This window comes from Bactrocera latifrons, unplaced genomic scaffold, assembly GCF_001853355.1.
Source record: "Bactrocera latifrons isolate USDA-ARS-PBARC rearing strain unplaced genomic scaffold, ASM185335v1 scaffold_66, whole genome shotgun sequence".
NCBI classification, from domain to species: domain Eukaryota; kingdom Metazoa; phylum Arthropoda; class Insecta; order Diptera; family Tephritidae; genus Bactrocera; species Bactrocera latifrons.
In genome coordinates this window covers 570,770-584,875 of record NW_017537334.1, presented here as the reverse complement: position 1 = coordinate 584,875, position 14,106 = coordinate 570,770, and positions in this window count along the sequence as shown.

The following is a 14,106-nucleotide window of genomic DNA, read 5'->3' as shown; positions in this document are numbered from 1 at the left end:
GTTACGTTCTTCATAAAAAAGTGGTTTACAACACTCAGCGCCAAAGTGATTTTCTTTCTACAGTATCATCTTTACCAATTTTGTATGTGTAAGTAGTTGCAAGTGGTAGTTTTCTCCTTAATATGACGACTTGAAAGCCGCAGCCGTCAGCTGCATTACATTGCCACTGAAACTAGGACAAATTTATAGTTTGCTCGGTTTCTTGTTTCGTATTTAAAAGTTTAGTAAGCTGCTTGAAACATGTGCAGTGGCTATTACTACGGACAAGAATTCTCGTAATAATAAAATCGTGACAATATATCTTCTTCTTCTTTGTGGCGTAGACACCGCTTAAGCGGTTATAGCCGAGTCTGCAACAGCACGCCGGTTGATCTTCCTTTTCGCTGTTTGGCACCAATTGGAGATTCCAAGTGCAGCCAGGTTGTTCTCCACCTTCCATCGGAGTGGAGGTCTTCCTCTTTCTCTGTTACGAATTCTCATTTTAGCTCGCCTTCAAACGGATGATTTTTGACTTACCAGTTGAAACTTAGTCTGATACCGGAAGTCGTGAGCTGTTTGAATGATATGTATGAGAATGGCGCCGGTTTGGGAACTTAGGGGACTTTTGTCACTTGTGTCAACTTCTACACATGGCTTCATTCTCCTATTAGTTACTCATTTAATAAAATGGTTGAGGAGAAGTCTTTCAATTTCAATAGGCATAAATCTTGGATTAGCCCTAAAACTTTCTGGAAATTGGCCATAAAATAAACCTGGCCGATTTATTAGGAAGTTTGTTTGGCTTAATCGACCAGGGGTTCCATCAACCTTTACTCCTAGAGCTAAAACTGTTCACGAATCAATTACACCTGCGGCTGTCACTAAGATTCGAATTGATTTGTAAATTCATTGGGAGAATTACGCGGTTATCAGCATCTAGAAGACGGAATCCACCTGCAGCTAATTCGTTAGTTGTAACTATATATCTGAATGGAATTCGACATTTATAACATCTGAGTAGTCCAAATTTGAGTATCGCTGGTTCATTAATTTCGTCTAATAAATAAAGTAATCAAAGAGATGGGAATAAACCCAAAATTTGTTTTCTAACTAATTGACAAGGTGAAGTACTTGGAGCTTTATCCTCAGTCAGACATTGAGGAAAGAATGAGGAAGACATCGGCTGCGAAGAGCAAATGAGAAGATGTGTGGCTTGCACCAAAGAAGAAAATCGACTTAGAGAAGCTGAGTATGTGAAATTCTTCACTACTTCGATTGCATTGTTGACAATTTATATCACTGCATCGCAGAACTATCTGTATTTATGTACGGAGCGAAGAAGAGAAGAGATGCAAAGAGTTTTCCACTAATAGGTCAATGACAATACTGAGAGTAGGAGGTGTAGTCTTCTTTCAAGAGCTTTCCATCAACTCTAGTTTTATAATATCAGACGATTGTGTTGTGTTGCAAGCAGAGGTGGCTGCCGTACATAAACTGTTGTACGGTTCGAGGTGTAACTTCCTTCAGAGAGATGTGCAACTACCACTGTAGCCGAGCATCAAATATTAGTATTTTCCGTATTAGACTCACATAGGTACCTACAAAGCCATTAAGGAGGGCATTCTTACCCCAATTTTATCCTATTATAGCGCTGGATGTGTGTACTGTCAATTAGCTGGTCAAGAATCAGAACTTGTGCGTCGGCGAGATCCTTCTTGGTCTTAACAAAGTTAATCCAATCGCAATTATAGGTAATCTGACTGTACACTGTCCACTTGGTTCACCGGTTCACAGGCAGTGCAACTAAATATTTTGTAAGACGTTCTTTGCCAAAGCTGTATGAAAAAGGCCAGGTAGCACCGAGTCTGAGAGACTCAGACTGAGATTAAAATGTGTCGGTAGACACACCTTTGGCGAACCTAACGATATAATTGGCATTGCTGCTAACCTAATTAGCAAATTTTTGGAACGCTCAAAACGCTTCAATAATCTATGAGAATCTGGTGATCTTCTTGTATGAGTTTAAAGGCAACACAAAGGACGCACATCTGTTCAAATGCGATTCATCACTATTCTTGCCACAAATAATGATATCTGTTTCGGAAAGTCACGAGAGACAGTACCCCTAGAAAGCATAGAAAAAAATTCCTGAAATTGGCTTAGTGAAAAAAACACCAAAGAGAAAAAAGTTTTCGACGTTCGCAAGAGCGTTCTCATCTCACATTGGCCACCAGTGATCCAGGGATCCGAGGTGGCTGGAAAAATGTCTATTCCTTTGTTATAGCCGACTTTACAACAGCGCGTCGGTCGTTCTCTCTTTTCGCTGTTTGGGGCCCTCTTAACCTGGTCTTTTCAACGGAGTGGAGAACTTCCTCTTTCTCTGCTTCCCCGCCGGGTACTGCGTCGAATACTTTCAGAGCTAGAGTATTTTCATACATTCGGATGACATGACTCAGCTATCGTAGCCGCAGAAACTTTTTCTCGAACAGTCGTAACATCGACTCTTTAGATATTGCACCGTGTAGCAGGATTGGGGTGATGAGTGGGTTTTAGAATTTGGTCTTTGTTCACTGAGCGAGGACTTTATTTCTCAATTGCCTACCGCATCCGAGACGAGATGCGCGACGATATTGACACAGTTCTTTGGACGCCACTGCAGTTGGAAATTTTCGTTAATCAAGATTAAGCGATGATTGAACAATATGTATTGGCATCATCTCCGCAGATTAAATGATTTTTTCATGTAAAACACTTTTAGCACATTCTTGTGAAACATTTCTCTCTGCATTTAAAATATTATCTGGCAACCCTATTTAAGTTGTTAGTCCTTTCCAAGCGAGAACGGGAATTGTGCTGCATGCTAAGTTATAAAAGAAATGTAAATAATGGTGATGGCAAACAATGCGAGCTTACAACCACAAAGGCATGCACACACACACACAGCTACTTTTAGTCACGTGACATGTGGGCGCACGCATTTTTGCGGTAGCAATGTGAAAATCTAAAAACTAGCTAACGAAGCGACAAAGCAGCCGCGACATAAGTAAATACGCAATGAAAAAAGTAGAAAAAAGAATACGGAGAGATGGCAAGTTACAAGAAAGTCTGCTGGCAAAGAAGTGTGTAACAAATGCGAAAATGCAAATAATTTTACATGAAATACAAACGGCAGCTGTTGGATAAGTCAATGACTTTTAAAAAATCAAAGAACGAAAAAAGGTTTAAAAAATTTAAATGCACGACTTTTATATGATCAGTATTTACTCAATGCTGCAAGAGGAACTTTATTAAGAGCGCATAGTTCAGTAGATCTCTTGAGTGTCAGACGAGCTCAGAAGGATATCGCAGCCTTCGGAGCTACTTGTGATCAGCACTTGTTAAGCTCATATAAAGACCAGAAGTTCAGCACTAGAGCGAAGCAAGACAACGGAGACCCAAAATGTATCCCATTTCAATTAAGTTGGGACAAAGGTGTCTTCTCTTGCGATCTTACTGTGTTTCGACTCAGACCTGAAAAAGGTCAACGCGCCGCTTCTCCAGCGTCTTCGCTACATTCGTAAATCCCTCGTGGGTATATGAACAGAAAAAGCTATCAGCAGCAGGCTCTGCGACGCATTGATCCAAATTTTCAACGATGCAGTCGAAAAAGGTTTGAATTACAGATGACTTAGCATGAACACTTTCAGTTGAATGTTGTTATGCAAGCGATAACTTGAGTCCATCTCTTTACCTGACTTTTTGCAGTTGTCGTAATCGTAAAAATCACGGACTTATCAAACTACTCCCATATAATATGTAAATACATACATATGCCACCTCTTGCCTTCGTCGAAATGAAAGCGAAAACTTTATTTCTTCTTTTTCATTTAATTTGTAACTTTGCATACATACAAGATTATGTAATATACTCGTATTCCTTAAAGGATGTCTTTTTAGAGATATACTATTCGGTGGAGCGATAGCTGTCAGAGTAAACACAGATTAACATACGAACACTGATTAGAAATCGGGGAAATTTGAAAGTCTCTTTCGAGATGAGAGACATTTTTGGCTTAAAAGAGTACGCAAATAAGCCAAAATACCGCATTTGGAGTGCGAACTACTTCGAATGGATTCTTCAGATCCCTTCTGGGAAACGTTATTCCCATATTTTATTTGAACTAATGATAGAGCCGGCCTTAATGTCGATGATGAATGATACTGGTAGATTGTTCGAGAGTTTTTGGTTCCTCGGGTCAATGTCGATCCTCGAAAACGAATTTATCAATGGACCGCCTCGGTCAAGTCAGTGATCTATAGTGATAAACAAACATTCTCTAGTTTAAACCAACGGTCGGCGTGTTATTGACAGGTTAGCTTACGTTGAAAAGTTTTACAAAATTTAATCGACAGGATGATTTTCATAGTACTTATATAGACTTAGTCACGGACGAAATATGGTCGAAGTTTGGCTCAGTTCGGTTACGGAATCTTTGAAAATGTTGCAAAAGTGTTTTGTCTACTTATCACGAATAAAAATATTTAAATGGTACAGAGCATACATAGAAGGGAGTGAAGTCATCGAAAACTTGCCACATGCGAGCCTTCATCCATCTCTGTAAATGATGATAACACCGAAAAAGTTAAAGATAAAGTGCTTGAAAATCGTCGTGTTTGCATCAGCGAAACTTCAGAGGATATCAACATCTGTAAAAGATCATATTGGCTAATGTTTTGGAAATAAAGCGTGTGAAACTTAGATTCGTATCAATGTGCCATTGCATTGTAGCATGTTTTGAACTGACTGTTTGGAAAAATACGAAGCAAAAATCATCATTCAGCCACCGCCAGATTTGGCACCCTGTGACTTGGATAAGGAACGGAGTTCTAGTGGAGCCGAACATTTTATACTCCTGCAACTTGCAAGAATCAAAGCCAGTGTAATTCAAGCAATTATATGTATGTATATATATAAAAAAGGATGATCCAATTCGTGGTTTCCTCTTTTTTTAAAGAAAAAAACACAGAAAGTTCAAAATTAATGGAGAATGTTTATTATCATTCGAAAAAAATCCTTTGGCATCTATTTTTTGAAGATTCTCAGATGATAAAATGGCAGCTCTTGAACCTTTTTAAGCTGTTCTTCATCCGAAATGCATCAAATTTGCTTGTTTACATACCTATTGAGCTAGAAATGGGCCTCATCGCTGACTAAAATTTCGAAAACGTCGGATCTACTTTTAACTTTTAAAGCGACCATAAATCGCTCGCGATCTCGCTTGGCAATGTCGGTGTACAAGCTGTATTTTGTGCGCTTTCAATTTAAGATTTCGACGTAAAATGCGCCAAGTCGTTCCATATGTTAGTCCGAGTTTGCAGCGAACGACGCCGAATCGGCTCTCCACGGCACCCTCAGCTACGGCTGCTATATTTTCTTCACTGCGTCCTGGACGTGGTCTATTCAGTCGAATATTATCCAATAATGAATGATGGGTCTCAAGATGGGAAGGTTCTGGGAATAGTAGGCCAATTATGTTGACCATAAGTTGAGCGAATCGCGCGAAACATCTTGACAGAACGTGAATCTTCATAATAAAGTTGATAAACGTTGTTCAGGGCGTAAGTCTTTTCATGATGAAATGCCAAAAAATACTGGCCAAAAATAACATGACAGCTTGACACGACTCACACGTGCTCTGTCAAAAAAAGCTACTGAAAAAAGTACTTCTACTTGGATTACCCGTTATTATAGCTTACAGTAATTTTTCAAGGGTATAAAAATACGTTTACGTCTTGAGTCCGTTAACCCAATATATAGAAGTCGCCAAACTAACTTTTGGCGTACCAATGCAATAAAAAAAATTTATCGATTAGGAGGTATATACATAAAATATAAGGTGCTAAAAATGCACCTTATATACATATAGCGTTAGAAAAAATTGTATTTCAATTGTACCACAACCCTCCCTCCACTCTATCCTATTTGTATTTGATCAAAGAAACTCTCCTCTGTTTGCTACACCCATTTCAAACACAAACGAGTGAGAAAAAAGTTAAATTAAACAAAGGAAAAATTAACAAAAACTGTTTTGCCGCACACAAATGCTGAAATGCAGAGTAAGCAAAGGAACAATGGGAGTATAAGGAGTTAAAAGTAAAGTGCGCTCTCGTGTACGTATGTTTGTGTGTGTCAAAGGGAAAAAGGTGTTAATGTGAAATGTCGCAAAGCACTCGCACTTGCAAATTACAATATTTAAAATGCATTCACATTTGCATACCAGCACGCTAACCAAGTCGGTGGTCGTACCAACGACGGCAGGCCACCAAAGTGACTCCTCGGCGACCCCACACACTCAACGGGAACATTGTAACAAAAGCGCCATCAACCAGATAAATTGCGTGTGTGTGTGTGTGTGCGTAAGTGTGAGTGTGGCGACTTGTATTACAAAATAGTTGCCGACAGCGGCGGCGAAAGAAACTGTGGCACACAAAGGTTGCAACAACACTTACATAGTAGCACATTTTCAAAGAAAGTAGCAAAATAAAACAAAATGCATAAAAGCGTAAATAATAATAATAAAAAGTATACTTGAGCGACCGGTATATTTGTCAGATTAATTAAAACGAAAAGAACTCGTGCTTGCTGCCCGGTTCGTTCACTCGCTCGTTAACATGCAAGCTGGCTAAGTACCGCTGGGTCTATAGCCGTTAACATTTACTCTATAAACGTTTACGTTGCAGCAACTTGTCCAGCTAAGGTGCATTTGTTGAAATCTAAACTCAATCGTTTAGTTCACACCAGTGTTTTTCAACATTTCTCGATATCATGTTAACGAAGGATTACTCATACGTCACGTAGCAACAATATTCAAATATGCGCAGAATGTGCGTTAATATGTTCGCATTATTATGATTTACTTATGGTGTTAGTGTGGTTTAATTATCTGGATTAATTGTGAGCACTTTTGGTTCAAAAWTTTAAGACTTACCTCGTGTGGTTTCAGTCGCAGAGGCATACAGCTGGAGTGGCCCGATTTAGGTCAAATATTCACCGTTTTATAACACACCGGTTTGGCATTTCGAGGGCAATTTCATATTGCCACACTCATAGAAACCCATATAAATTGTTGCAGTCTTTTTTCACCAGCCAAATTATTCTCCATACACAGGAACATGTGAACAATAACTTCCCAATCAAACTACCTCAATTGCCGACGAGCCACTATCGATATATGCGGCGTGGTGTTGTCCTAAGGGAACATACTTCCTCTCTTATTATCTAAACATGGTCGCCTCTGAGCGACTGTTTCCTTCCGATTTTATATTTGTTGACAATACGGGTTCGAATTAAGAGTTTGGCCGAAAGAAGATACCTCATAGTAGTAGGGGGAAGCATCATACGCCGGAGTGCGGAATTTTATTCCGCTTAACCTAACCCACTCCCAACTCAAGACTCTCCCACGTGACCACCAGATAGGGTGTTACTTCGGTGGAGTGACAAGACGTTTTACATCTCCTCTATTGCACGGACGCACTGACGTCTATTCTGCTGTAACGGTCTTAATTTAGTCATAATGGAAGTTGCWGCTTCGCGAAAGCTTTCTACTTATCATAGGACTTCAAATTTTCCACTGTTTAACTACCACCTAGCGCAGTTTCTAACTTTTCACTTATATTTAGAAACCAATTACAATAGAAAAACACGTATTCAGACTATCCTATGGACTCCGTATTTATAGGCTCTGAAGCACTCATGTCCCTTAATATTTTAGTCAGGTGGAAATCCAGGACCCCATTTTCTCTAGTTATGCACGTATTGATGTCAGCTATAAGCTTGTGGGTCCACCATCCTTTGGCTGAGATTTGCCACTGTTGCTGCCATTTAATTATGTTCTTCTTCCTCTCCTTTCTTATTTTGATTTCTGTAATTGTGGCTGATAGTTCATATAATCTCGTGAAATCGTCTCCCTGGATATCTATGAGCGGCTGACACATCAGATGATGTCAACATCTATGCCTCTGTACCATATAGCAGGACGGTAATAATGAGGGACCTGTAGAGTTTGGTCTTTGTTCATTGAGAAAGGCCTTACTTTTCAATCACTAACTCAGTCCAAAGTAGCACTTGTTGGTCTAAGTAGCAGCTGTTGGCAGGAGTGATTCTGCGTTGAGTTACAAGACTGAGCACGCGTTTGCTTTAGGCGCCATCAAAACAGGGGTGTTTGGCGAAAAACGGAAAAATTATCTATGAAACACGTAAATTTTTGAGATATACGAATGAAATTTAATTCACAGATGTATTGATATTATGGTGATTATTTGTCGGAATCATTCAGTTAGGAAAACCATTAATTATATCTGCTATACTATACTATATCTGTCACGCCTGTCTGCTTACGCGAACTAGTTCTTCAATGTTTGAAATATCGATCCTAAATTTTGCATTACCAAATTATCTAAAAATTGTTGAAGTGGATTATTTGTATCAAGATTAAATACTCAATAAATATATTAATTTACATCGACCTGCGAAATCTCTTTTATCTCAGATTCTCCGCTCATGATTGCCTTACGCTTGAACGACTGACGTTTCCACAAATAAATTGACTTTTCCAAAAAACAATCAATTTCATGAAATTGCATGAATATTTCCGATTCAACAGGTAGACTGCAAAGAAATTATGCAAAATAAGTATGCGAAAGAGAGCCGGTGGAATTACGTTCGTGGCATTTGCAATTTACATTTGATTGGGCAAGCGAAAGTATCATTCGCACTCGTGATGTTGACATAAGTGTCATATTGAATTACAAACATCATCAGCTTGATCCGCCTCGTCATAATCAACGCCACGTCACAATCAGTGAGCATTTCAACAGCTAAGGGAAATAAATACTGCAAAGTGCACTCAAGCGACGCTAAGTAGTTGAGTTCGTGTTGCAACAACAATGCGCAGTGCTTGATGAGACACAGCTAAATGATGTCATCATTAAAACTGATGTGTTATCCTCATCCTCAGCAACTACGGTCAACAAGTTGCCAAGCGGTTATAAGAAAAACCACAACAACTTTGTTGTACTCATGTGAATAATCTGAGAGCTCATTGTGGTTTGTCGTTGGCAATGAAAGTGGTTAACATGCGTGCATGAGGCTGACGATGTAGCTGTCCATATTTATAGGCAACCCAATAAACAGTTTAACTCAGAGTAGACAATTCGCGCCTAATTATAAGTATAATTTCAACTTTAACTTTAACTCTAAACCTGAAACGATCAATTTGAATGAGATATTGTATTATAAAATCTCCCGAGCTGCCGTTTCAGTTACTAGAAATTTCTAAGGACATCCGCCCTCGAAGCGCGACTACATTAACGATTAGCCCGCACTTAGTACAAATATGTTTACTATATGGATAGTAATTAAATCGAATTATCATTTCAGCATTTCTTAACGACCTCTCTATCGAATTGTATCAATCAACGAACCGTAGTAAGACCACTAATGTGCTAACCTAGCGCAATAACAATTAATATTCAATAATATTTAACAAAATAACATTAATAGATAGATCTCAAGCTACATTCGACTTAACGATTTTCTTTAACGAATATCCGGAGAAATTTCGACCTCAGGTCCACCATACCACACCGCATATTTTACAATTTTTCTTTAATAAAGATGAACTCCCAAGCCAGGCAACTGAAAAGGTTAAGAGTAATTGTGCTCCTCCACGGGTCTTTTCCAAGATTTGGCGCATGGTGAATATCTGGTCAGTTGTTGATTGTCCAGGCCTAAAGCCACACTGATAAAGTCCAATCAGTTTGTTGGCGACGGACTTTAATCATTCACACAGTACGCTCGATAGAACCTTATATGCGGTGTTTAGAGGAATTATCCCACGATAGTTGAGACAGATTGTGGGGTTTCCCTTTTTGTGGATTGGGCAGAGCACACTTAAATTCCAATCGTGATTCATGCTCCTTATCTGTTCTTTGCCGTCGTGTTTGAATAACTCTCTACGCTTTGTCTCTACGCCTGTTTTTCTTCAGGCGGTTAATTGCTATTCGGACTTCTTCATGGTCGGGAAATGGAACGTTATCGATTGGGGAATCGGATTTACCGTCTCTTGGTATTATACTTTCACTGCCAGTCAGCAGACTGGAGAAGTGGGATCTCCATAATTTCAATATGCTCTGAGCATAAGTCACTAGATCGCCTTTAGAGGTTCTACCAAGGCTTTCTCCGGTCTTGAAACCTTCTGTTAGTCGGCGCATCTTTTCGTAGAATTTTTGAGCATTACCCGGGTTGGCCAGTTTGTCAAACTCTTCATACCCTCTTGAACTCGCGGTATCTATCCTATCCCGCACGTGTTCGTCTTAAGACTATAACTTGGGCAATTTCGGGTTTTATGAAATCCGTTCCGGTAATTTTGATACTAGTTGTCGAAAATATCAATAAAATAGTGAAAATAGTCCAAGCTGATCACCATGCAAACACTGCTTCGATTACCTATTAGTCAGACCACATGGAACCATTTCAATATGTCTGGATACAAGGAAGCAGTTCGATCTATAAGCGCCACTTATGAATCGCAGCACAATCCATCTATTTCTGAAGTAGATTATTATTGGTGATGAAAAAGGGGTTACTTAACTCTTGATGTTACGAGAACATCAACTGAAAATAATCGAGCTGTCGCAAACCGAAGTCAAGCCACGTTTGTCGTTAGGAAGGTTTTAGCTATGTGCTTGGTGAGTCTGGCATCATTCACTATGAGCCAAACACTCGACCAAACTCTTAATTCGGTCCTGTATTGCCAACAATTGGATCGTCTGAATGAATTGCAATCCCTCTGTCCGCTTCTTGGAAGGTACAAAGGATATTTCAGGAAACTTCTATAAATTTCATATTAATGGCGTCCTCGACTTCTGAGTAAATGCTGATTTTCAGTTGCATTTAAAAAGAAAACAGTACCCTACCGAGGAAGGTAAGGTCGCTCTATCCTTCAAAACATTCCATATTATTATGGGAGCTCTACACGCATTTCCCGCCAACACTTGTCTCTGTTGGCTCGGTGTCTGGGAATTCCTGCTTACTTAGCAGCTCATAGCATTTCATGTGAGCATATGCACCATACAGTTATCCTTAAAAAATCCGACAACGCAATCAGCCAGTTGCCATAACGGTAAATGCGTTAGTGCACATACTTATGAACATGAACGGACATTCAATCAATTGGCGTGTAAATGGCAACAGGTTATTTTTTTATAGCTTTCGTTTTCGTTTTTGTATCTGACAGTGCGTTTGTGGCATGTGCATTGATATGCTGCATCAACTTTTCAGTATTTCTGTCTACTGTATTTTTGTTTTAAAAATGTTCAATTTTTTGCCTCGCAGTTTCCCATTTACCAGCTTTAATTTGCCAGTTATTTCTGCAATCAATACTCGACATTTCTTCTTCACTTATCTTTTTTTTTCTGTGTTTCTCTCAATCGTCTCCTTATTCGCAGTGGAAATTGTGATTTCATTACGTTGCTGTGTTACGAAGAATTTTGCAACTGCAATTGAAAGACTGACAGACAGGCCGTCAGAGCTTTCCAGGCAGCTCACATTTGTAGTTCTCTCGAGAATCGTTCCTTTTTTTCTTGTGCTTTCTCCATATTTTATTTTTCAGGCATATTGATATGAAAATTGGTCTTACTTTGCACTTTTATTCTGTTTCTCTTCAACACTTTTATTGGATCACTTTCTAAGAAAGTTTTAATTTCATGTAGACATTAGGCATTACTTGAAAGATAGTTAGACACTTCGGTTGTGTTATTCTTAAATCAAAAAATGGCTGTTAGGGGAATTGTACCGACTAATAGTTTACCAATTGTATCAATTATTCATTCTGAGATAATTTGAGCCTTTTGACGCTGTGCAGATATGGTCTATTGAATTTTTGAAAATTTTGAATTTTGCTTATTTTTTCTTTATAGATCGTCGTTGCACTTTCTTAATCTAGCTTCTCAAGCTATCTGACTCTTGATCTGAATCATTGATGAAATGTTTGGTAATAAAAAACAATTCAAGAGGCCTAAATTGTCAATCGTTTTCTATGGTAATTTATGAAATAGAAATAAAATCGATTTTTTGAGCCCATCACATGAGATGCCCATCTTGAATTCGAATAAAACACAATTTTCAATTCAAATCAATCTATATAGCATCTATATTTCTTAAAATTTATATTTTCTGTTGGTATAAAAAGTATATACATATACATACATATGTATTACTATGGTACAATTTTGCAGAAAATATAAAAAATGTCGCACTAAAGAGCAGATACTTCAAAATAATAGAATTGTAGATTAGAGCTAAGTTCGGGTGCAACTCAGGAAAAAAAGCCGGAGAAACACCTTCAGATGTTGACAAAACTTTATTTAGGCAATGTTGCGAAAGAATTCAACCTTGCTTGTTCCAGATATTCGTGAATGGACTACAATCAAATTCATATATTTTCAACTTATATTAAAGGTCATAGACCCTTTTAGTTTTATAGCCATATTCTATTTCCCATCAGCTAAAATTATACTAAAATAATCGTTGAATGAGACATACAATGAAGAACAAAAGTCAACATTCTGAATGTACATAAACTTTTCGGAAAAACATGTTTTTTTTTCTATCACCACAAACTAAAAAAAGTATTTATTATAAATCAACATTTATTACAAATCAACAAGGTTATGGAAGTACAAGTAAGTAAGGCCAAGTTCGAGCTTACCCGAGTTTTGAGTCTTGCAACTTGCAAGAATCAAAGTCCGAGAAATGCCTTCAGGAAAATATAAGAGTTGAAGGATTTAAGGCACTTTTTATCACCCCCATATTAATCATATGGGGTAAAGTCAGTCGGGCTATTACCACGAGAGAATTTTCCCTGAATTTTAATTGTGTATCCCATACATTGGCCCAAATTTTCGGTCAGAAATCAAATACAAGTACTGGAGTCCACATATTCGGTACCCAGGGGCTTGAATAGTTTTGTTTGTACTTTAAAGGAATTATTTGGCAAAATTGTATACCGTTATATTAAATACTTCTTGATTTGTGTACTGAAAAGTGAAAGAATTAAATGAAATTTAAAAATATGCTATTGTATATGACAAACTCGATTTCGCTTACGTTTTCCACCCGGAGGTGGAAAAAATTTTCTTCAAATAAAGGTCGTCCAATTACAGATCACGTCAAGACTTCTATAGGAGAGATATTAAACAAAAGAGTAATGAGTTATATAAACATAAAAACGTTATCATAATGGAAAGCAGATGTATTTTGCTTAAAAATATTCAAACCATAGTGAAGTCTTTAAATGAAATTAATAAAAGGATAGAAAAAAGGCACGTTAACAAATCCTTTCAAAACTTTCCTAACCAGTTATTCCATTTCAATTTTTGTTTTCGCCACCTTTGCTTTTTTTATGCATGGAACTTCTGCTAAATGCAAATTGAAATTGTTTCGCCGTACAAAAATTTTCTTTTGGTTTGACTTTTGCCCACTGAAGTATTATTGGCTAAACTCTTCCTGTTGTTTATGATCCTTAATGCTTGTAACTTTTAGTGCTAATGCCTTTCTAAGATTCAGAACTAAAAATTTATTATAACAACAATGATTTGAAAGTAAGGATAATTATTTGCAACGAAAGTTGTATTATTAGCCAGGAGGATTTAGTATCTTGATTTTGTAAATCACCTATCCCCACAGGAAAAGTCTAACGGTGTATTATCACACGATCTTGATGGCCAATCAACTGGCTCAAAACGTGAAAATATCTACTCATCAAAGTGTTCTCTCAATAAATCCATTCATTGATGAGATGTATGTGAAGGGCCGCAGTCTTGTTAAAACAAAATTTCGTCGAGAGCATGAGCTGCAATTTTAGGCATCAAATAGTCGGTTATCATGGTGCGACATCATTTTTAAGGAAATATCCACCGATGATTTCAACAGCCCATAAACCACACCAAACCTCTGATTTTTCTGGTTGAAATGACAGCTCTTGGATCTCCTCTAGTTGTTCTTCGTCCCAAATGCGGCAATTTTGCTTGTTTATATACCCATTGGGCTTCATCGCTGAATAAAATTTGGCACGAAAACGTCAGATC